This window comes from Cupressus sempervirens, chromosome 4 (assembly GCF_028749045.1).
Source record: "Cupressus sempervirens isolate cs-2001-9-10 chromosome 4, ASM2874904v1, whole genome shotgun sequence".
NCBI classification, from domain to species: domain Eukaryota; kingdom Viridiplantae; phylum Streptophyta; class Pinopsida; order Cupressales; family Cupressaceae; genus Cupressus; species Cupressus sempervirens.
Window position 1 is genome coordinate 459,804,491 of NC_143121.1, and position 25,191 is coordinate 459,829,681.

The 25,191-nt window shown below is 36.5% G+C and overlaps 1 protein-coding gene across 1 annotated transcript in view; it reads right to left on the reverse strand.

The window, feature by feature from the left end:
* Positions 1-5,318: 5,318 nt before the first annotated feature.
* The window catches only part of LOC149561965 (light-harvesting complex-like protein 3 isotype 1, chloroplastic), a 43,927-nt gene continuing 24,054 nt past the window's right edge, over positions 5,319-25,191 (reverse strand). The window contains exon 4 of the mRNA XM_089825488.1: positions 5,319-5,772. The gene's annotated coding sequence lies outside the window, so the exon portion shown is untranslated. The remainder of the gene's footprint in view (positions 5,773-25,191) is intronic.

Consider the following 25,191-nt stretch of genomic DNA (forward strand, 5'->3'; position numbering starts at 1 on the left):
CTCCTCCTCTCTAGTTAAAAGAAAACCTCGTTTTATATACAAAAATACCAAAAAATGAAAAGAATTCATTGAATATCTATCATAGTGAATTGTACCTATAAAATTCAAAGAACTAACTATCATCATGTTAGCGCATTTTGTTCAACTACCATTAATATAATTGCTTTTAAGAAGATTTGACTCAATATTGTTTAAAATCCAATCTGTTAACTAACAATTTGAAAAGTGGTTTAGAAAGTTGGTTCGGTTGTGGATGGGTTGGATAGTTCTTCGCATACTTATCTCACTTTGGATGAGGATCCTGTGGATGTCTCTAATGTTGTGCATGTTGTCCCTTCCACAATTTTGACTCAAAGTGTTGTTGAGGTTCTATCTCCTGCTAACTCTGCAACTCCGAACCCTTTGCCTTCTTTGAGTCAAAATTTTGTTAATGTCCCTTCTACTGCTGACTCTTTCCAGAACATTGTTGTTGGCTCTTTGGCTAGGGGATTTTTGGGGGTTAGTGGGGATTGAGAAAAAGTTGCAGGGAAGGTGGAGGATGGTTGGACTTCAATTAAAGGGAAAAAAGAAAAGTCCTCCAAACCTTCATTTGATATGGCTTTACAGTCTCAAAAGAAGGGACCAAAATGTAAATCTTGATGGTCAATCTTTCACTTGGGTTGTTTGCCTTCATGTTGGGAACATTAGTTTGTCCCTCTAGTTTTTCAGGTGGTTCTCCACAATTGTTTTAAGATTCTCATTGTTATATCTTTCTTGTCCCTTTGTACAAGGTTTCGAGTCCTTTCAAAACTTGTTTTCACTTAATCAAAACTAACAATTTGGAAAGAGAAAAAGAAAGGGATCTTCAAGGATACTGAGAATACTATTGATGGTGTGTTTTTAGGTTTCAACAATCTCTTACTGCAAATCATTACTATTAGTAATTGGAAAACTCTTTTTCTCCCCCAAATAGTTGGGATTGTATATTCGCTAAAACCTAGAACCTCCTAGAGACATTCCCTCTATAAGTTTGATAATGGTGAGAAGTTTGCTTGAAGTAATACTAAATAGAAACTGAATTCTTGTACAAACTAAATTTTGATGGTGTTGCTAGAGGTGATAAAACAAATGTGGGGGGTGTGATTAGAGATAACAAAGATATTTAAAAGCTAACTCTACAAGAAACTTAAAGGACTACACTAGTAATTAGGTGGAGAAAGGTCTTGTTCTATGGTCTTAAAATAGCCTTGTCAATTGGTGTTAAAGATATCGAAATTGAAGGGGACTCTAGACTAATTATTAAAGAAAACAAAGCCACTATGATAGCAAGTAAGACCATGGAGTGGATTCTTGAGGATGTGAGGGTTTTACTAATTGGATTTGATGAATTTACCATCCAACACATTTTTGAAGAAGGAAATGGTATTGTTGACAAATTGGCTGCCATGGGGCTGAGTTTAGATGAGCTTAAGATGCTAGAGGAAGGAAACTTTGTTGTCTTCTAATGTAAAGACCCTTCTAAGGGAGGGAAAAAAATCCTTGATTCCTCGTGAAAATTAATAAACCGTGTCAACGCCCTACTATGGAGTGTATGGATCTTACTCTACACAATTGTTAGAAATATTAATTTTAAAAGATATATGGGTATTCCTCAAGTTTTCAATTACACGAAAGAGTTTGGAATGGTGTACTTATATGGCCTACGTATCCCCTTATCCTCCAATGATGACTAACATGGTTGCCTACAGGTTTTGAGCACATGTACCTTTTTTCTTTGTTGGTTTTCAATTGGGTTTTCTACAACTCAACAACACTCCGACTATGATCTACAACCCTATGAATGGAGATAGGAATTGTGTGGAACTAGATAAGCGCAAAGATTTCAAAAATAATTTGACAATATGGCACATTAGCAAAGAAGGGGCAGTTGACAGTTTATAGAATATATCATGGGGTATTATATATGCTTCTCTTTCCAATTTGTTACCTCTTGGGCAGAGAGAGACTATGGGATGCATATCATTTGAGGTGAACAAGGTAATTTGTAAGGCCACAGGTCTCTGGACTACAAGAAAAAGTGAAATAAAACTAGCAAGGTTTCGTATGTCGCTAGTCTCAACCAATTGTTTCGAGGGTGAACAGAGCATGTCAAGTTGCATGGACACTGCGTCTAGGAGCAACTTTCAAAACCTACGACAAGGTATGTGATTATGAAATATTTTATTCTCGACGGGCATTTTGGGGGTTTATTACTACTATCACATGTCATTCTTGAACCATGTTAGAAGCCATGATTCTATTTTGTTTCTATTTTTTCTTCTTCATTCCTTGGAGAGCTTTGTCAAGTAAGCTTTGAAAGCTAAAAATCGAGATAAGAAACCCACTATTCTTCATCAACAACACCAATCTTTAGACTTTACCACTCCCATCTTGATCTCTAGCCCCTAAGGCCATTTATAGTCCAAGAAGTCCATGCTTCCTCAACTCCTTTATTAGCAAGTATCAAGGACTCTTCCATCCTAACCAAGAAGAATCCTACCCTTAAAAACCCTTTCGGGTCCTTTAAATACCTCTCCCATGGCCATGACTATGAAGAAGTCGAAGGAAACAAAAAGGATTAACCTCTTGCCCCTAAACTGAAAGCCAAGGCCTCCAACAAAGCTAAGTTCAATATCTAGCAGATTGATTCCAATTTTGAGGTAATGGAAGAAACCAACACTCTCATCGATCCTCCCAACTAGCAATCAAACATACTAAGAAGGTTAAATACTTAAAGGAGTCAGACTCAGAAGATGGAGGGGAGAGTGAAAATAATGATTGAGAGGAAAAAGTGGTTGTGAAGGAGGTCTCATCTCTTGATGCTTGCAAATCCTCCCACGTCTTAGAGAGCCTTAAGATTAAGTCTTTAAATATCAGCCAAAATGTGGTTGCAAAGGGAAAGGTCGACACCCAGTTGTCCCTTGTTGATGTAAAGTGTGATATATGTGAAGTTGTTTGAGAGGAGATAAATAGAATTAAAAAGGATATGGATGGTACGGATAAAATGTTCTAGGGTGTGTCTCCAACTTTGTCCTAAAGGTGATGCAAAACTCTTCTGCCACCATATCTATGTTACAAGAGGACAGTCTTGGTACAAATGACAGATAAGATGGTAATTCCAAAGAGCTTTTTAAGTTCCTTACTGCAAATTGGGCAAGTAGTTCCTCTAACAGAGATGCAAGAGGAATAAAGCTTAAGGTCATGTTCCTTTTTTCTTTTTTACGTTATTTTTTAAAGTAGCCTTCATGGCCTCGTTTCAACTTTTTTTTTATCACTAATACTGTTATTTTTAACTCTAGTTGTTTATGTCAGATTGGCTCTGTGTTGCCCACTCTTAAGACTTTTATTAGTACTTTGACTAGTATTGTTAATTATACTAGAAGTGTTTTATTAGTATAGCTAATGTTGATAGTAATAGGAAAGGTAGTTGTGATAGCAAAAATTCGATTGGTTTTGCTATGTGGAAGCTATTGTCACTATTTTTTATATTGAGTATGTGTGTTGTTATGTGTAGATAGTGTCAAACTGCTAACTTTTACCCTCTAAACTTTTTCTAGAGGAACACCCTTGTTTTGCTACTTCTAACTAAAAAAATATTTTCTTTTGTTAACCTAACTTATTCTATTATACATAAAAATTGACACAATACTTTTGGGCATTCTTTTCCATTTGTACACCTTTTTAAACTTTTAAGAGCAAGTGAAAAATGACAAGTAACAAAAGTGTGCATGCCAACTTAAGTGAGATAATTATTTCTTGAATTTTGGGAATTAGATAAGGCAGAAAAGGGAAAATGGTTAGCACAACTCCATCAAGAAAACAACATAAAAAGTGACAAATGGTTAGAAGCAATGTCCATGTGTTATACATGTAATGAAAAGACTTTTGCTACTTAGAATTTGCAACAAAAAAGAAAAAAAGAAAAAAGGTGACAACGAAATCTTGTCACGTTAATACGCATAAAAAAATGAAATCTTGTCATGTCAATACGCATAAAACAATGAAAACAAAAAGTCAAATGTCATCGAAAGGTGGGGTATGTTCAATTTTCTTGAGATAGAACTTAGAATGGTGTTTTTGAACCTTACCAAATGGTAATTTAATTTAAATAATATGACAATTTCACGATAGAGGGAAAATTTATTATTCCTATATTCATTTATATTATGATAATAAATATATTGAATCTTTATCCACATTTTCTATAGCTAGTTCTAATTGTGTTAAATTAAACTTCCAATCGAACTTCTAAATATATGAAAAATGTAACAACCTTGTAACACATATTTGTATGTGTATATCAAATGATAGTGTATTCAACTTTTTTAATTAGATAATGTCAACATAAATGAAAGTATCCATTATTATTTATTTATTTTAATAAACAACAAAATATTCTCAAAGTATAATATAATCAATATACAATATGTCCAATTTTGATAGCCTTCTAAAATATAATTATCTACTACATCTCCAAATACATATTCAGTTGTATACAAATTATTTTGAAGATATTTATACGTACTCAAGTTTATATATGCTAATTGGAAAAATAGTGAAATATATAGATGAAAAAAAAGGGTAAAATATAAATAAATTTGAATTTAGACATAATAAAGAAATGATGGAAGAATTAAAAAGAAATTTGATTTCATTTATTTATATTTATTATTAAATATTGTTAAGTATTATATATTGACACTCTTAAGAGTAAACAACTATAAGAGTAAACAACTATCAAATTTAAGATGATATATATTGTTTATTATTAAATTTAAGATAAATCACTGGAAAAATGAAGTATAGTTGTAGTAATTAATCTTTCACGGTAAAAATTCTATTATTCATATTACTAAAATGTTATATATATATATATATATCAATCATAATTATCTATATTTTCTATATTTAGGAAAAAAAAACGTATATTAAAGATGTACAGATATCATTCTTCGTGTCTATTCCACTCAAATCAAAAATATAGTTTGAAAAGCCCCTCGAGAATTATATCAAAATCTAGTTTGGAAAAAAGCTCCTCTAGAATTATCTCTTGTGAATAAAATTGTCTAGAGATAAATCTACCAGATAAAAAAATTGCTTATTGAAGAACTGAAAATCATGCGTAGCTTCAAACAGACATCAATGTTAAAATATCTAAATAACCGGCAGAAAATCATTCGTTCTAAAATATCCAAATTAAAAGTTTATTAGATATTCCATTCCATTCGTTGCAAGTATATAACCTACTGACGCTGACATTTTTTAGATGATCAAAAATCTACCATTATTAAAAGCTTGAATTTCTTCCATTCGAAAGCAACTGTTTCAATTGATAATAAAGGTGGCAAATGACAAGAAGATAGGATCCAAATTATACATAATCTTCTTTCATGATCGAGTTAATATCACTTTTGAATCTAAGAATATGTAATTTTCTCTTATGATCAGATGCCATGGGCTGATATAATATTTAACCTAAATCATGAAAGACTTCGGAAGTTCAATAGGATGTTTCTTCCTATTAAGAAAGAAGAAAAGGAATACTTTTTTATATTCCAAAATTGTTTTATAAGCAAATATCAAGTCATCATTGTGCAGAGCCACTTACGAAAACTGAGAAAAGATACAGTATCTCTATAGTCAATTTGGTTTAAATGTACCTCAAATATATAACAAAAAAACACCAAGTGATCAGACACATTTCTAACCTCATTGCTTCGGCAGGAAAACATACTGATATAAAAATGTTTATTCCTGCAATAAAACATATATCAGAAATGTTTAAATGTAGTTAAACAAACATTATAGTGCATGTGTGTGTGCACATGTTGCATGCACACATAAGCATGGGCGCATGGGTGTGTGCACGTGTACATGTGTTGCATGCACATGCCAGTGTGCACAATGCAATATGTGACAGATGCATATGGAGGGAGAGAGGTTAAAATGATAAAATTCAATTCAAAATTTTGAAAATAATTCACAAATCATCGATCAACCATTAAGGATTCAAAATTCATTGATCGGCCTACTTATAAAAAACTGGAAAATCAATGCTCAGCTAAATTTCAAATAACCTTCTATCTAGCAAGACCTTACATAGTTTCCAGGACATTCAAAAATGTATTACTGTCATTAACAAATGAATATAGAATCAAACTTAGCTGCAACTATCATTGTGATATTGCTATCAGGATTTAACTGTGTGATTTTGATATTGCAACTATCATGTCCAATGCACAAAGCTTTTATGTTCACAATCAGTAGTTACAGTAAATTTAAGATTTGAAAGAAAGTTGCAAGAAAATAAATAGCTAACAAATATAATTATTCATTATGTATCATTTCTACTCTTGTTGAGAAGTGTATATATATTATAAATTCAGATATTCTCAGTTCGCAAAAATGCCATAAGTTTAGGGGTTATATATAATGCTGGGAAGCTTTCTTGATCCTTGTTAGTCCTGCTACAGTTACATCATGTAACAACATAGGCTAGTTGTTGATGTTCAATAGCTTTAGTTGGATAAATCTGTGTGTGTGTTTTAATTACTAGGATACAGATTCGTCTCCTACAGGCTAGGCTTCCGCATCCAATGCATACGGATGTCGGGCGGATGCTCGCAGGAAGCCAGCTGCAGGCTCATGGATGCGTCTGGAAGCCAAGGAAGCCAGCCGCAGGCTCCTGGATGTGTTTGGAAGCTAATCTTTGGCTTCCAAACACATCCAGGAGCCTGGGGCTGGCTTCCCTGGCTTTCAAATGCATCCAGGAGCCTGGGGCTGGCTTCCTTGGCTTTCAAACGCATCCAGGAGCCTATGGCTGGCTTCCTGCCAGCATTTGCAGGGCTTCCGGACACATCCAGGAGCATCCGCGGGCCTAGCGGCAACTAGACACGATGATGCACTTGATAAAATGGATATACTGTTCAAGCTGAAACTCGCACTTATTTATTAATTAGAAACTGCAACCTCATTGGATGTATCTATTTAATGTGTGTGAAAGGAGGTCTTCCCATAATTTTCATAACACACTTCTACCACATCCTTCACATTGTAATCAGAAACCTGGGCCATCCATTGGTTAACACAAGTCACTGCCCAGATTGCATGTATGCATCCCACTCTATTGTCTATTCTTTGCCTGACCTCCTGCTGTTTAGATTATCTTGCCATTGATAGTATGAACAGCATCAAAAGTGAGCAAAACAAGATCTATACATTTCCTCCTGCATCTGCATCCAAAAAAAAAAAAAAAAAAAATCCCCACATCCCATATCCACTTCCGAAATCTGCATTCGAATCGATAACTTAGGTTAATTATATTTGAGATATAAGTTTATTATTATATGAGGGTAAATTAATGATATATATATATATATATATATATATATATATATATATATATATATATATATATATATATATATTTTTAAATGAATAGACATGTCCCGTCAGTCTATTCTTGGCTCATTTTTCAAATAAAAAAAAGAGGTCGCTACCATTTGGAACTCACAGACCATACCAAGCAATGCTTAGTAGATTTGCAATGGTCCTTATAAACTCAACATGGTATCAGAGTCAACTGCAAATGTAAGACAAGACATGCTGAATAAGTGACTGTTCAATACCCAAAACATAAGAGAAAGATACGCAGAGGAGGATATAGATCTAGATGGAGGGTAGATTAATACGATGAGTAGACGAAATACTTGCGATGGAATCAACCCATATGAATTACGGGAATCATTGAATATGATCATCGATAGAGCCAAGTTTGAGAATAGGGAGCAGCTAATGGACATGATATAGGAGAAAATAGAGAGCAGGAAAATATATCTACACAGGTAGAAGTCACATTAAGGAGAAGCATCAATTAAATGAAAAAATAAGCTACATTCCTCGGGAATGTCCTGGGGACAAGGGGACGAGTATATAAGAAGTCCCTGTCCCCTTTTTCTAAAAATTCCCAAGAAACGTTCCAAAAACTTGGGGACTTCAGGAATTTTATTTTTTATGGACGTTCGTACATCCCAAGGACACCTTGGAACTCCCCGGGATGGCTGGGCGTCCCTGATTTATAGACGTCAACATAAAATATATATTTTTTAAAATTTTAAAGTGAGCCCCTTTTTCCAAGTTCACCCTAACATACCTATTACTGTGTGGTAGTTAGTTCTTGCTATTTGGGGCCCTCTGATTAGTATTTGACAACATTACGTTAAGAATCATGGAATTAACATTGATGTTATAGCCATGCTACACACTCAAAATTATATAGCAGATTGTGTGCAAGGTGCAAAGAAAGTTCGAAAAGTGCATTATAGACCTAGAACATGCGTCCTTATGCCATTTTCTAGTAATACATCAAATTCTAGGTTGATCTTGGGTTGATCTGGGTCCTTTGTGGAAGATATGGTGAATACTGAAAGTTGCATCAAGATATTGCCTTACTGTAACAAGCCTAAAAGGTATAGAGTACCTTTTTGCATTAATAATAATATCAATCCACTTACAATGAATTGGAAGTGTAGTTTCAGAATTAAATAATAGTAGTGTTTCAATTGGAAGGAGGGTTATTGTTCTTGTTGTTATTAAAAATGAATTCTAAATTATGTTCTTGGGTATATTTCAAATTTTTATGTTATTACTTAATATTTTATTTATTAGGAAAATAGGTTTTGAAGGGGTCCTGAAACCTTGTACAAAAGATACTAAAGATATAACATTAAGTTCAAAGATACATCATTTCAAAGAGTAACAGAGCCAGCACCAAACAAAGCCAGCAACCAAAGGACTGCATACAAACAAAAGGCAGAAAGATAAGACCCAGAAAAACAAGGAGAAAGGACAGCACAAAGAAATTAACCCATTTTCTTGATCAACTCAGCCACCTGCTCCTTAAGCTGGTTTATCTTCTCAGCAGCTTCTTTAATCTAGTTAATATCTGAAGAGACCCCACCAGATATTTTCTTGGCATTGGCCCTGGTTCTCCTCCTTGTCCCTTGTTGTTAGCAACAATGCCTTGATCCTCAACAACCGTGACAATGGCTTTCTCCTCGGACTACCTTCCAACTTACTGATGAGGATCTTGACATGCTCATTAGAGGCTTTAAGGATTTTATAGCTTCGGTCCGCTATATTCTTGAGGATACCTTAAATACCATTCACTTTATTGTCAAGCTCCAGCACTTGGGCCTCCATCCTGTAGAAAGTAACCATGTCAATAAGAGAACCCACGGGTGGCTTCTCTAGCTCAACTACCTCCTGAATCTTCTCGCCATCAATTCTCCCTTCCACACTCACCAGCTTGTTCTTCAGGTCAATGACCTAGTGAAAAAGCCATTTAATGGACCTAAAGTTGTCCAAGAGATTGTTCCTAGCATTGTTGAGTAAGTCCATATCCTCCTCCTTACAGTTGTCACTGAGAATAACTAGAGAAGGATCAATGAGCGCTTGGAGATCCACCTTACCTGGTTCAACTTCACCAACCTCCCTCACAATCCCTAATCTCACCATGTCCATGCTCATATTTTTCGAGGCCATTTTCTTACCTTTTGATAGAGTAGGGATCTCATCCATAGACACTACCTTAGCAGTCTAGGGGGGCATAGTAGCTAAGTCCAGTTCCTCCAACGTAGAGGCCACCCCATACTGGTCTTCAATGAAATCCAGTGGAGAATCCAAGCTCCGCCTTCCTTTAATTCCACTTTTACCAGTGTTCTTTTTTTTCTTGATCAACTTGGTCGTCTTAAGGTGCTCTCATCTTGGACATCCGTGTCCATCTCATCCCCATCCTCCTCATACTCATTTGAAGAATTGACCATGATATGTCCTTTCCTTGCTTCTTGTTGTAGTAACCAACATCGTCATCAGTCTCCATGGAATCTTCAGGGTACAACTCCTCATCCGACTCCATCTTTTTTTAGGTTTTTCCCAGTAACCACATGTTTCTTCGAAGATTTCGCAAGGGTCTTGTGGCCACAAACCTTCCCCTTCCCCTTAACTCTCGACACTATCTCCTCCTCTGAATGCAAGCCTTCGCTATCTTCACTTTCAGATATGCCCTAAGAGTCCTTCGACTCACTCTCATCTACATCCTCCATCTCTCTTAATTCAGGGAATTTGCCAATGGAATGGGCTTTAATGTGCTCATAGATGAGCACCATTAAGCCCTTATGGAGCGAAGGGTTAGCCAAATCTTCTCCCTAACCCCATTTATACTAGTTGTAATAAAAGATGAGAGATAAAATAGAATAGAGACCTTAATGCCATGTCTAAAGTGATTCAAAAGAACAAAATGATGTGAGCATATCCTTGAAAATCTACCATCCAAAGTAACATAGTAAATGATGGCCCGTAGAACAAAGCACCATAATTTCTTGATGCAGTCAAACTGATTTTACATCTTACCTTCTTGCTTCACCAAGGCCTCACTCTCATCTGGTTCCTTAGGAAAATTGTCAATGACCGCATCTGGAAACTTGCGATCTATGTAAAACTTTCTTCTGTCCATGGTAATATCCATCACCCTACAGATAAGCTCCTCATTAATTGTGATTTTCCTGCCGTCCAAGTTCAAAGAACCGTCACTCCACTTATGTAGGAACAACTTGGTGACATTAGAATTGCCACCATGAAGTCTTGCCATGAAAGTAGTGAGGCCTCCTCTCTCTAGAATAATCCACACCTTCTTTCTCCTCTTCCATTTGTCATAGTTTGATGGTTCTCGGCGTCTCCGTTGCCCTCCCATGGTATTATTGAAATTCTTGATCAACAAAATGCACTTGCAGAAAACCCTCGCCAAACTAAGCAAAGCAAAAAGAAAGATAATGGCTTTGTCATGTCCCCTCTTTAAGACTAACTAGCAATTATGTGAGTTTGCCTATCATGGGGATCTCGTAGGCTAGCAGTTGTGGATAAAGACTCATACAGGATATTCAATGGCCGGGCTTGACTTTACAAGTAGTTGGGAGCTAGTTGGGTGTAGTTCCTTGATTTTAGGAGGTATCCCTAGATTTTAGGAGGATGTGGCAATTTCTAGGTGTGACATTCCACGGGACCATTCCATAGTTTCAGTTTCAAGCTGACAGGGTGTGTTCCCTAGTTTCTAGAAGCATCCCTAGATTATAGGGAAGGGACTGCCAATTGACCCATCTTGTTCGGTATCAGTCACAGACGAGTGACAAGGTCAATTTTACATTTATTTAGTTGGTTTGGGCTTTCAGAAACAAAATGGGGAAAATTTAAATATATTTAAATATTTCCTAAGTTAACATTTAAATAATTTATAATAAGGCTATTTATATAGCCATTTCGGAGTAATAAGGGGAATATGGCTTCGTTTGGTCAAATGTGCCCTTGTGTTATAGCTCGTTGGAAAGGTCTTGAATTATTATAAACTATTTTCACTATCCGGAGACTTTTTTGGCACTGAGTTATGACATTTTAATAAAGTAATGTTTTTCCTATAGCCTGGACGCCTTTAATTGGGAAAATGTTATTTTATTATAAAGTACAAAATGTAATTCTCATTTAGGGTTTGATATGCACTTGGGAGGAGTTATAAGGAGTTGAAGACCTAATTGTTCATTATCTTTTGACATTTGAAGCTTATGATATTTGGAATGGCTCTGGGAGAACAATTTTGTGGCTTGGGACAAAACCCTCAAGTTTGGATTATTGGGACGCAAACCTCAACAAATCCTTGGGTTTATGAATTTTGAGATATTGGGAATAGTGCGATTAGAGGAGCAATCGATTTCTTCCTAGATAGCTTTGCATTTGAGGGAAACCCATTTTCAGTTGAGCGGCCATTATTTGAAACTGAGGTGTTTGTATTTGAGGTAGGTCGGTTTGTGTTTGGACATCATTCTACATTATCAAGCCACGTCATTGATTGGAAAGTGCATACAAGGGTTTGAGAACTGCATAGTATCATCATTTGCTATTGTAAAGTCCTTTCTCAATTGGCGTCAACTCCATTTGTGGACAGCAGCAATCAACATTGGCAATCATTCTATTTGAATGCAGAAATCTGAATATTATGCCTAGTATGGTTTGAGGAATTTCGAGATTGTCAAGTATTTTCAATAGTGAATGTTGTTTATTATGTGTAGTTCAGATTTGTTTGTTAGTTATCTTTTATTTCTGCATATATCTTCAAAAATCCAAAAACAATTGAAAAACCAGCAAAAAACGAAACAGATTCAGGATTGAGTAAAGTCTTCCAGAGATGTCAAACGCTAGCCAAAGACTCCATTTGTGAAACAAACAGCAATTTCCAAGACCTCCAGTATTTGGGATCTTTCAAGCTCTCCAAATGACCCAAAAAGTGTGCGGAGAAATGGGGTCATTAATAAAAATGTCGTCCTTTCTCGCATCCCTACATCTCAAAATCAATGAAACATCCTTTCTAAGTGCGTCCATCCACTCTAATAATTACCCCTTCTTTTCCATTAATTAAATCGTAATCAATGCAAGATATGACATTAGTCGGTAAGCTTCCATCACCCTACCATGTTATTTTCTCTTGACACCTCACTACCACATTAGAAAAGGCATTGGCTGCCATATTAGATTCGTGATAAACATGTGTAATATGATACCCTTCCTTAGAATTAAGGATATTTATGGTTTCCTAAGTTATACTATCAATATTCCAAGATGGTCTAACAACCTCATTTAAACAATTGACAATTTTCATAGACTCTCCTTCCAACCATAATTTAGAAATTCCCTGATCTTCAGTCAGTTTGGTTATTTGAATAGTGGCCATTGCCTCAACAAAAGTCTGTGTTCCTGAGGGGATAGTCACTGCTGCAATGCAATGACCATGATAATTTGTTATCACTCCCCCACACCCAACTAGCCCAAGATTTCCCTTAGCTCTCCCATCAAAGTTGGCCTTGCACTAATCCTTCAACAGAAAAGTCCATCTGGTTTTATCAATGGAGTTCCCAAAAAATATGTTATCTATAGTCTTCTTCAAACTATCTCTTGAACCTTTCATATTAAGATTCTCAAATAGAGCATTTTCAATCTTAGAATAGACCACCTTCAGAGGTATCATCTTATCTCTAAAAATTCTATTGTTCCTTTCCTTCCAGATACCCCAACAAATATGAGGCAACAATAAAGCCCACAAGGTTTTGAATTCCTTGGAAATCAGCTTGGGAGGAGACCACTGGGAAAAGCAATCTGAAATGGAGGCAGGGAGAACCCAAGAAACATTTAATTTGCTAAGAAATAGATACCAGATATCTCTAGCAAAGGGGCAGTGCAAAAAAAGATGATGAATGGTCTCAGCAATCGAGCCATAGAGAATACACGTGTTTGGAAATTGGAAGCCTCTTTTGCAAAGATTGTCGACAATGAAAATTCTGTTTTGAAGAAGAATCAAGAAGAAAATTTTAATTTTAGGGATAAGAGTAGGGAACTAGGCCCTTGCCCAACACGGAGGATCAACAGAGACTCCAGCCATAACCTAGGAGGCAGACGAAACACAAAAACAAGCAAAAGAAGTGGCTTCCCAAATTAAAGAGTGTGGGTTATCATTAAGAACAATAGAAGATAACAATAACATTAAATGTTGAAGGGTAGGAAAAACACCTTAAGTTCACCCAGTTGTTGTCCCTCCAACAATCAGCCACTTTGACCCCAAATCTAGCAACACAAATATCCTTCCAATCTTTGAACATATTTGTATCCTCCAAAGATCCCAGGGGGAGCCAATTATCTTCCCAAATTAGATATAGACCCATTGCCTCGCTTCCATCTGGCTTTCATCACCGCCACTAATCTAGCCTTGAGGAGCCCATTCCAAAAATAGGATCCCTTAGGAATATCCTCTGATATCGGAAATTCTTGGATAGAAACATGATTAAACAGGTATTTAGAGAACAAGATTTTATTCTAATCCCCAATACTTTGATAAATTCTCCATACCTATTTAGCCAGTGAAGCCTAGTTGAAAACTCAAGTTTTCCTTAACACAAGCCCCTCGAATTGCTTAGGCAGGCAAACCTTATCCCATTTAATAAATAGAAGCTTCTTAAGCTCTTTTGTTCCTAACCAAAGGAATCTTTTCTAAATCCTTCCGATTGCCTCCGCAAATTTGGCATAAATCTAGAATAAGTTGAGAGCATAGATGGGAAGATTCTAGAGGGTAGATTAAGCAATTGAACTATTCCAGCTTGGTTGGGGGTGACCCCTTTCCAACCTGGTAGCTTTCTGTTGAATTTGTCCACTAGCACGTGCCAAAAGGTTTCTAGTGGTTTTAAACCAAGGGGAGACCCAAGTAAGTAAACAGTAGATTCGCAATTTCACGGCCAAAAATATCCGCAATCCTCCTATGTCTATCATCAAGAGTATTGACAAAAAAAGAAGAGCTCTTATTCCAATTGATGAGCTGACCTATGGCTTGGCAATAACATTTCAAAATATCCTTCGTGTTTTTGGCTTCCTTAATGGTAATTGCACCTCCAAGAATGGGAAAACAGATCATTCTCCGATGATTATTTGATGCCTTCCAAGAGCTTAAGATTTATACCAGACGAGATTAGTCTCCCCAGACATTCTATGGCAATAATAAAAAGGACAAGAGAGAGGGGGTCTCCTTGTCACAGACCTCTAGTGGGTTTAAAGAAAGAGGAAGGGGCTCCATTTACCATAACCGCTAGGGAGGTTGTGGAGATCAATTAGGATATAAGCTTGCAAACCTTACTATCAAAGCCAAAAGCCATCTAGATTTTCAGCAAGAAACTCCAATCCTCTCTGTCATACGCCTTGGACAGGTCCAACTTGAGCCAAAAACCTCAACTCATCGCTTCGAGAGAATGTATGAATTCATGAAGCAGGATGAAGTCAAGAATCTGTCTACCTGAAGTTAAGCCAGATCGTTGAGATCATATTCGACAGAATCTCTAAAATCCTCAAGGTGAGAACCTTGGATATGATCTTGTAAAAAGAATTACAGATGTTGATAGGCCGAAATTTGTCCATAGTCTCAACCCCAGACACCTTGGGCATCAAAAAAAGAACATGGCATTTAGCTCCTTCAGCAAATTCTTGGAACCAAAGAATTCCTCAACAGCCTTCACCACATCATATTTGATAATGTTCTATAAGTGTTGGAAAACAAACATGGGGAATCCATTTGAGCTCGAAGCCTTTTCACCTTCAAAAGAAAAGTTAGCATTTTCCACCTCCTTCTCGGAAGTGATAGCACACAACTTCTTGTTCAAATTATCCCCTATGACTGACTTAATGTTCCTCAAAATCCGGTCCTAATTGGTCGAAGATATGGAAGGATCCGTTGAAAGGTCCTCAAAGAAGCTCTTCGCTTCTGAAGTAATGTTGGCTTCTTCAGCTATAATCTTTTCATCTTTAATAAGTTCGGAGATCCTATTACCCGACCTGTGATTAAGTGCAGTTAGATGGAAAAGTCTAGTGTTTTTATTGCCCTCACATAGCCAACTAGATCTGGACCTCTGCCTCGAAAAGGTCTCCTCTTTGGAAATAATATCATGATAGGAGACAAGCAAAGACTAATCTTTTTCTAAAGCATCTATATCATAGCCCGAATTTTGAATGGTACCCTGAATTTGGGAGATATCCTTCAAAAGGCCTACTTTTGAATCAAAGATGTTGCCAAACTCGGCTTTATTCCAAATTTTAACCTTTTCTATGACATTCCTTAGCTTTTTAGCTACTCTAAACATTGTCAAACCATCAACTTGAATAGACCACCACTCCTAAAATCTTATCCCTAATGCTCGAATGACCAATCCACATTTTCTCAAATCTAAACAAGAAGCTTCTTCCATTATCCATTGGCTCCATAGTCAAAGAGATAGGAGAGTAATCAAACCAATTCTGACCAAAGCCGACAAGGAGCAAGAAAAACTGAATAGCCAATTCAAAGTAATTAGGGCTCTATTAAGTCTCACCTCAATGCAGTTTTTCCCAAGTCTTCTCACTTTTGTTATTCTAGGTGAATTCCGCGCCTTGGAGGTCCACATCAATGAGGACTAAATCATTGGTGATGTTCATGAGATCCAATCTGCTTTCAAGATCTATCTCTGTTCCTCCCTTTTTCTCCTGACTCTTTAGGGGGGTATTAAAGTCTCCCCTTATAATCCATCTTCCACTCAAAGAATCTAACAAGTTTTTGATCCTCTCCCAATATCGAGATCTTCCTCTTTTAGAGTTAGGAGCATAAACGTTCAAGACAAACCAGCTCTCAACCTCCCTGACATTGACAAACTTACTCAACATTATTTTGTGTCCTTCATATGTGACCTCTCCTTTAAATTTACTGGCATTCCAAACAATAGCAAGCCCACCAGAAGCTCCCTCAAAATTGGAATCAGCCACCTCAAACCTCTTTCCAAACTTGATAGACTCTACTCTGTCCTTAATCATCTTAGTTTCCTAAATCAAAACAAAATCCGATTTATGGTCTCTAATCAGATTTCTTACCAATTCCTGCTTGTGTGACCCATTATTATTTTAATATTACATGCACATTGACAATAATTTTAAATTATGAATACATTATAGCATATTGAGCATTGAGTTTGATTATTGAAATGTTGTATGTTAAGGTTCTATGATGTTTAAATGGCATGGTTTATCCATATTTTCATATGAATGTAATGTATCTATGCAAATTTCCCTATCTATTTTATTTTCGAATTTTCCCTAAATATATAGTCGTCCCTATTTGCCATCCCCCCCCCCCCCCTTCGTCCCCAAAATCGGCAAAAATATTTGCCGTCTCAAAAACCTGTCCTACTGTCCCTGTCCCGGAAACTCAAGGGAACATAGGAAATAAGTAATTATTTAAGTTTCCATAGTGATAGAGAAACTAATAAACATCGAGCCCTCTACAAAAGGGCAACCAGTGCAAATTGAGATGAGCTACCACATTGGACATTATGTAGACTAGATAGGAGATGACAGCGTACGAAGTCAATGGTTTATATGCCAATTTTCTAGTGAGGAGGGTCTTTTAAAGATGTGGGTCCCCAGTCCTTTCAAGCGCTTGGAAGCAGTGAAAAGTATTTTGATCACGAGCAGACAAGAGGATAGAGAAGGGATCCGGTACACAAGAATAAACCAAAATACGTGCAAAACCAAGGAGTGTAAAGAGAAAATTTCGTGAATATATGTGTGTGTGTGTGATATATATATATACACAAATATATAACTGTGTGTTAAATAACAAACTATTATGTTAAATATTAATGAATAGACATGTCCCGTGAAGGGACATGTCTATCCATCAAGGTTGCACGGGTACGTGGGAATGGGTACGGGTACACATTTTTCAAAATAGGGGAGAGGGGTACGTGTGTATGACTAATTTTTTCTATATAATTAATATTTTATAGAAAATATAAAAATCAAAATATATGTCATGAGTCATGACATTGAGCATTCAAAACAAGAAATTTGAAAATATGAGCCATAAGTCAAATTATTTTATTTATATATATATATATGCTATTGCTGAATGTTTAATGTTTAAAGTATTTTTCATAATAGGGGATGGAGGTACTTGGGTATGTCAAACTTATTTAAAAATTATACTTTTATATTTATAAAAAATCTGAAATTATGAGTCATGACAATGGTTTTTCAAAACAAGAACAGTGATAAAGTTTGCAAATGTAATGTATTGTTTTCAGTTTCAGATTTGCTATATGTTTGAAATAATAATACATGATAAATGCTTAGATGCATAACAAAGAAGGTAGACTTTAAACATGAACAAGAAGATCCTAAATCATATGACAATGACATATTGCAAATGATAAACTTATGACTTGAACAGTGATAGAGTTTATTGTTAATGAGTATCAAAGTTTCAAACTGATTTGGTATTGAATTAAGTTTGATAAACAACAAGCTAATACAAAAATAAAAAACCAAAAAAAAAATCAGAATCTTAGTCAAGGGAGTACCTAGTACGTGGGATACGTGTACCCGGTACTTGGGTATGTGGGTACAAGTACCAGGGGTGTGGGTACGAGTACCCATGCAACCTTGCTATCCATATTTCATCTAATATAAGAGAGATGGCTGCCATTTGGAAAGCACATACCAAAAATTAAATGGTAGTGTTATTACATTTGTGGTGATCTCGAAAACTCAACATGGTAAAGAGGGAGTTTGACACATCTTCAATGGTAAAGAAGCTCAGATGACTGATTTTCAAAGGGAGTTTCAAAGTCCATATGTGTGATTGTATGATTCTAATGACCTACCCCCTGTGTACATCATGAGGAAGTGATGACTTCCACATGATCATCACTTTTAATTGCAGAAGTTATTCAAAGGTGACGATTTTACAATAACTTAATTTTCTATTATGACGGACATCTTACGATGTCTATGCAGATCATGATAGATTATACTTTGCATGGTGGATGTTTATATGGTAAGCATTATGAGAATGCATGTGCACATACCTTAAAAACATTTTTTTAGTACATGATGAATGTTATGCATATTGATGTTCTGGGGGACCACTACACAGAGTACTTGGTGAATATCATGCGACTTGATGTTCTAGAAGGTCATTACTCATAGTATTTGGTGAACACCTTGCATCTCAACACTTTGGAAAGCCATTACTCAGAGTATTTGGTGAATATCATGTCCTGATATTCTAGGAGACCAAGGCTCGTGTTATCAAATGTGATATCAAAACATTTGAGTACTTGATGAATATTGAAGTCGATATTCTGGGAGACCAGTACTCATGATATTAGATGTGATATCAAACCTTATTTGAGTACCTGGTGAATATCATGTGTTCAAATTCTGGAAGACCAATACTCATGATATCTAAATGTTACTTAAGAGTTTTTGGTGAATATCATGTGTTCATATTCTGGAAGATCAATACTCTTGATATCAAATGTGATATCAAAATGGTGGATATCTTCTGATCAAAGATACCCTTAAAATTTTCCATTCATAATATTACCAATAATGTAATATATGTCGTGTTTATCCTCCCTAGCTAAGAGGGAGTGTTGATGTTTGATAGCTTTAGTCGGATAAGCCTATATATATAATTATAGATGACATATAATTTATGTGTTAATTATATTTGAGATATAAGTTTATTATTATATGAGAAAAATTAATGATATATGTATATAATTTAAATTATATTAATTACAAATCGGCTCATTTTTCAAATATAAATAAAAGAGGTTGCTGCCATTTGGAACACATAGACCATACCAGGCAGTGCTTAGTACATCTGCAGCAGTCCTTATAAACTCAACACTATAAGATGTGAATTTTTATCCGCAATTTATGTTAAGATTGAAATGCAACATTATGTAAAACCCATAGGATCATTTGAGAATAAATAGACATATATAAATTCCTTCTTACTGCATGTAAATACAAGCAATGGTTTACGGATAGAAGCATTAGGGGTTGGACTTCAAAGAGTATTTTTGGAGAGATGATCTCTACTTGTGATTATTCCCAATGTCATGTCCCCTTTCTAGAGTGGACATTAGAGACAATAGAGTTAGCCTATTAGGGAGTCTCGTAGGCTGGTAATGGTGTTTAGAGACTCAATTAGGATATACAGTGTTCGGATCTGGAGTTTCAGACAGCAGGAGGGCAGTTGAGAACAGTTCCTTAATTGTAGGAGGAGTTTCCTACATTTTAAGAGATGGAGATGGTTTAGAGTCTTGAGTCTCTACGAGATCATTCTATGGTTTCAGTTTCGGGAGATTCGAAGATGTTCCTATTTTTTAGGAGTATCCCTAATTTTGAGGGATGAGACTCAGTTATTTCAGATTATCCAGCATTAGTCACAGGAGGTGCGAGTTTAGTTTCACCTTGTAGAGGTGTTTTGGCTATCAGTTCGCTATTTGGAAAATATTTTAATATATTTAAATATTCTCCTAAGTAAGCATTTTAACAATTTAAATAAGGCTAAGTTATAGCCATTTTGAAGTAATAAGGGGGTTTTTGGCCTCATCTGGGTGAATATCCCTTCGTCTAATAGCTTGTTGGAAAGGTCTTGCACTTTTCTAAATATTTCTCTTTTGACTCAGAGCATTTCGGTGAACGGATTTCTTTCTATTGGGAAAAAGGTCATTTTCTGGATACTTGACCACTTTAAAAATGAGAAATATATTATTTTATAACCCAACGCCACATGGGGACACTTTTAGGGTTCGAGCTAAGTTTGGTGGGTTATAAGGAGGTAAAGACAAAGTTCGAAGGCATTATTGACATATTACATCTTGGATTTGTGTTTTGGGCTCTATTGAACTTTCAGCATTTGGGATGCCAAACCCACTTGCTTTGCCTATTTGGGACGTAGCCCCCAAAACAGTGATCTGGATTCTTGCAGTCAGAAGCATCTTGGAGATTGTGCATTGTTTCTTTTGGAGAATGCAGTACTGAGTCAGAATTTTAGCTAGGTTTTGGGTATTTTACCCACGTGTGGGCACTTTGCAGCTGTACGACCCCACCTAGCAGCCATCTACTTTTCCACGTACAGTATTTGAGAGCTAGATTCTAGCCATAGCTTCCTTCTGGGCTCATATTTCACCTTCACGCCTTCAAGTTGGCTTTATTCTTGGTTGTAATCATCTGGATATTATTGTAAATCTTCATTTGGTTACATATCAGGCGTATATTCAAAAAATATCTGCTTGAAGCAACTTTGTTTTAAATGTATTTGGAATACATTCTCAGAACCAGTTCATGTTATTGTACTTTTGTTATTACTTATTGAAAAATCATCAACAATATAAAACAATCAAACCCTTCTGCAACTTCTGTCTAGCTCTGCAAGAAAATTTTAATAAACGGGGAAAACAAATTTAAAAATAAAAAATTACAGCAGATCAGCGGAAGAGATCCATCAAGGATTTTTCGGTGGTATCAAAGCCTAGAACCTGCCAGCCTGTTGGAAAAGAAATCAGTTCAATTACAGGCCAATACCATGGCTAGAAATTAAAATGGGTGCTCTAAGGTTTCATCTTCGTTAACAAGCACAAGTAAGATGCCTCTTGCCAAGACATTCAATGTTGTAGTTATGAGCAGCTACCATGAGTGTGAGGCCTATTCTGAAATTTGCAACAGCAGTTCAAATCATGAGGCAACATTTATTTCAAATGGAGGCAATGATGATGATGGTATTCAACTTAAGAATGGGATGACAAGTTTAGTATGCAGGCAGTCTGATTTTGAATCTCATAGAAGCCAAGTTGAAGACTTCTTTGAGCCACTTCTATCTAAGCATGTGAAGAATCAAGATTGGGTGTTGTTTGACAATTGGAAGGGAAGCATGGAGGAGGCTCCCACAACTCTGATTTGGGGCAGCGATAGCTTACACCCTCCTTCTTGTAATATGGTTAACTCTTTCACTTGGGAATTGTCATGAAGGTTCGTATGCAAGTGGTGGTCATGAGGCTTTCTATGATAACGCACTTAAAGGGGTCAAAAATATAACTAGAACACATCATAATAATTCTTAAGTTCATAACAGCAGTGACACAACTTCGTTACCTCAAGATGTGGCATCCTTTGGTCAAGAAAAGAACAATGACTTGTATTCTATATTTGAGGGTACACATGGTGCAAGCATGGGACGTGATGATGGGAATGGTACAAGTCATCATAAGCCTGATTTTGTGTACTTTGGGGTAGATGATATAAAACATTGTCAAAGGTTGAATAAATATTGGTTAGATAGAGCTATGCAAGCAAAGATACTTGCTGCCCAAGCAAAACAGCATCTCCAAAGAGTCAAAGAATGCCATAATCAGATAGATGATGCAAGGAAACAAAGGGAATCATCCATTAGAACTTTATTTCTTCCAACGGAAGAAGAGGCCAGCGTTGATTTGGATGGAACAAGTAATACAGAGGGTCGGGATTATTTTGGTGAGTTTGCACAAAAGAGTAATCCGGACATAGGTATTTCAAAGGCATTGGGTGATGAGACTTCATGTCATGATGAGTCTGATTTCTTAGACCATACCCTAAAAGTCAAAGTAGTGTGTACTCATAATGACACTGAATCCCAAGATCGTGATTTGGTTGTGTGTGCAGACACATGGGGAGCTGATGAGAGTGAGCACAGTGTGGTGACAGCAGTTTCATCATTGACAAAGGAGGTGGTCTCAGAGGTACAAAGTTGCAGTACTATAAAGGAGGATACATGCATTAGTGAATGCATACTAGATACTCCTTATAGCGATGTACATGACTCCGACACAGTATTCTATCATAGTGCAGATTCAGAGGTAGTACACGTGCTTGAGCACTATCATTTTCAGACTCCTCATTGCTTGATTAGACAACTCAAGATTGATGACAGAAGGGTAGACATAGTGGTTGAGCACTTTGATGTCACTCAACAGATGTTATCTACACTCAGTTGGAGTGCTCTTATGACTGATGAGCAGAATAGTGGAGGATTTTCCATGGCAGATTTCCATGCTCTTCATAAGGCTATGGGGATATTGAAGCAGGAATTATACTGTCCATGTTGCGATAGTGCGCTCCCATCTTCAGAGGATAGAGTTATTGACTGTAGGCACCTGACTCGGCAATTTGGGAGGATTGGTTGGTGGAACCAGCAAACGATCCAACATTATGTCAAGCAGTTTCCGACATGAGCTATCACATCTATATCACAAAGACTTCATCCGAGATCATGGTTACAGGACGATGTGGGTATTAGCAGACATGATGCTTTGGATGATTATTACTTTCGTGGTGGTATCACAATGGTTGCGGAGAGATATGGCATGATAGAGGTTTCCAGTTATCCCTGTTTATACCCGATGGATGGGTGTTGGTTCAAATGGTCTTGGAATCTGTGTGTTGTTTCGTTTGACGCCTTGTCTCACAAGGATTCCAGTATATTACCACCTTAGTTGTGGGAACACTCTCATCCAGTGTGGAATCCTGGTATTATCCTATGCAATGCATTTGATTGGGCGATCCTTGATGTGTTGCTTCATTTCACACACTAAGGAGTGTATATCAGAGTGGCGCAACGGGAGTTTGTTCATTGCTTGTGGACAAGCAATCTCCGAAAAGGGAGGATTGCCATGTCCCCTTTCTAGAGTGGACATCAGAGATGATAGAGTTAGCCTATCAGGGAGTCTCGTAGGCTAGCAGGGGTGTTTAGAGACTCAGTTAGGGTATACAGTGTTCGGATCTGGAGTTTCAGACAATAGGAGGGCAGTTGAGAGCAGTTCCTTAATTGTAGGAGGAGTTTCCTACATTTTAGGAGGTGGAGATGGGTTATAGTCTTGAGTCTCTACGAGATCATTCTATGGTTTCAGTTTCGAGAGATTCGAAGACGTTCCTATTTTTTAGGACTATCCCTAATTTGAGGGATGAGACTGTCAGTTATTTCAAATTATCTGGCATCAGTCGCAGGAGGTGACAAGTTCAGTTTCACCTTGTAGAAGTGTTTTGGCTATCAGTTTGCTATTTGGGAAATATTTTAATATATTTAAATATTCTCCTAAGTTAGCATTTTAATAATTTAAATAAGGCTAAGTTATAGCCATTTTGGAGCAATAACGGGTTTTTTGGCCTCATCTAGGTGAATATCCCTTGGTGTAATAGCTCGTTGGAAAGGTCTTGAACTTTTCTAAATATCTCTCTTTTGACTCAGAGCATTTTGGTGAACGGATTTCTTTCTGTTGGGAAAAAGGTCATTTTCTGGATACTTGACCCCTTCAAAAATGAGAAATATATTATTTTATAACCCAACGCCACATGGGGACACTTTTAGGGTTCAAGCTAAGTTTGGTGGGTTATAAGGAGGTAAAGACAAAGTTCGAAGGCATTATTGACATATTACCTCTTGGATTTGTTTTTTGGGCTCTGATTGAGCTTTCAACATTTGGGACGCCAAATCCACTTGCTTTGCCTATTGGGACATAGTCGCTAAAACAATGGTTTGGATTCTTGCAATCAGAAGCATCTTGGATATTGTGCATTGTTTCTTCTAGGGAACGCAATATTGAGTCAGAGTTTTAGCTGGGTTTTGGGTATTTTACCCACGTGTGGGCACTTTGCAGCTATACGGCCGCGCCTAGCAGCCATCTACTTTTCCATGTACAACATTTGAGCGCTGGATTTTGGTTGTGGCTTCCTTTTGGGCTCATATTTCACCTTCACGCCTTCTGGTTGGCTTTATTCTTGGTTGTAATCATAGTTCCAAGAATCACGGCAATTCATGCGATTCACGCGATTTGGCGATTTCAATTCAAGCCAAACGATTTTTTGTGAGACGGTGAATCGAATCAGCGATAAAGGGTTTATGAAATAAGTTACTAAATTTCAAGGGTTTTTTAAATTTTTCGATTCATTGCCGATTCGATTCGGATTCATGGCTGATTCACGATTTGATTCGGCCTTGCCGATTCCGATTCTTGTTACTTTGGTTGTAATCATCTGGATATTATTGTAAATCTTCATCTGGTTACATATTAGGTGTATATTCAAAAAAACCTGCTTGAAGCGACTTTGCTTTAAATGTATTTGGAATACTTCTCAGAACTAGTTCATGTTACTGTACTTTTGTTATTACTTATTGAAAAATCATCAAAAATATAAAACAATCAAACCCTTTTGCAACTTTGGTCTAGCTCTGCAAGAAAATTTTAATAAACAAGGAAAACAAATTTAAAAATATAAAATTACAGCAGATCAGCGGAAGAGATCCATCAAGGATTTTTCACCCAACTCTGGCAAAAGTGAGTTCTTCCAAGAAATTTTTGTACGTGTGAATAGTATGATGTCTAGTTTCATCTTTTGGATATTGCAATTTGCATTAACATGTCCTAGTACTCCAAGCTTTTCTCATGCAAATACAGGAACCCAAATTAAGTTAAATAAGTTTAAAGTTTTTAAAATTTGTGAAATTTATGACCAATAGTATTATAAGAAAGCTAATTCATACAATGGGCTGTTATGGTTGGGTTCTAGAAAGGCTTGATATCTAAGTTTTCTGAGACGGACTTGTATTGGCATGCATGTATGATCAGACAACACTTGAAGGCATGCTTTGATCTGAATTAATTCAAATTAAATAATTTAAATTAATTTAAATATATTCTCAAAACATAAAGTATTTTCTATTTTCAGATCCTCTCATTT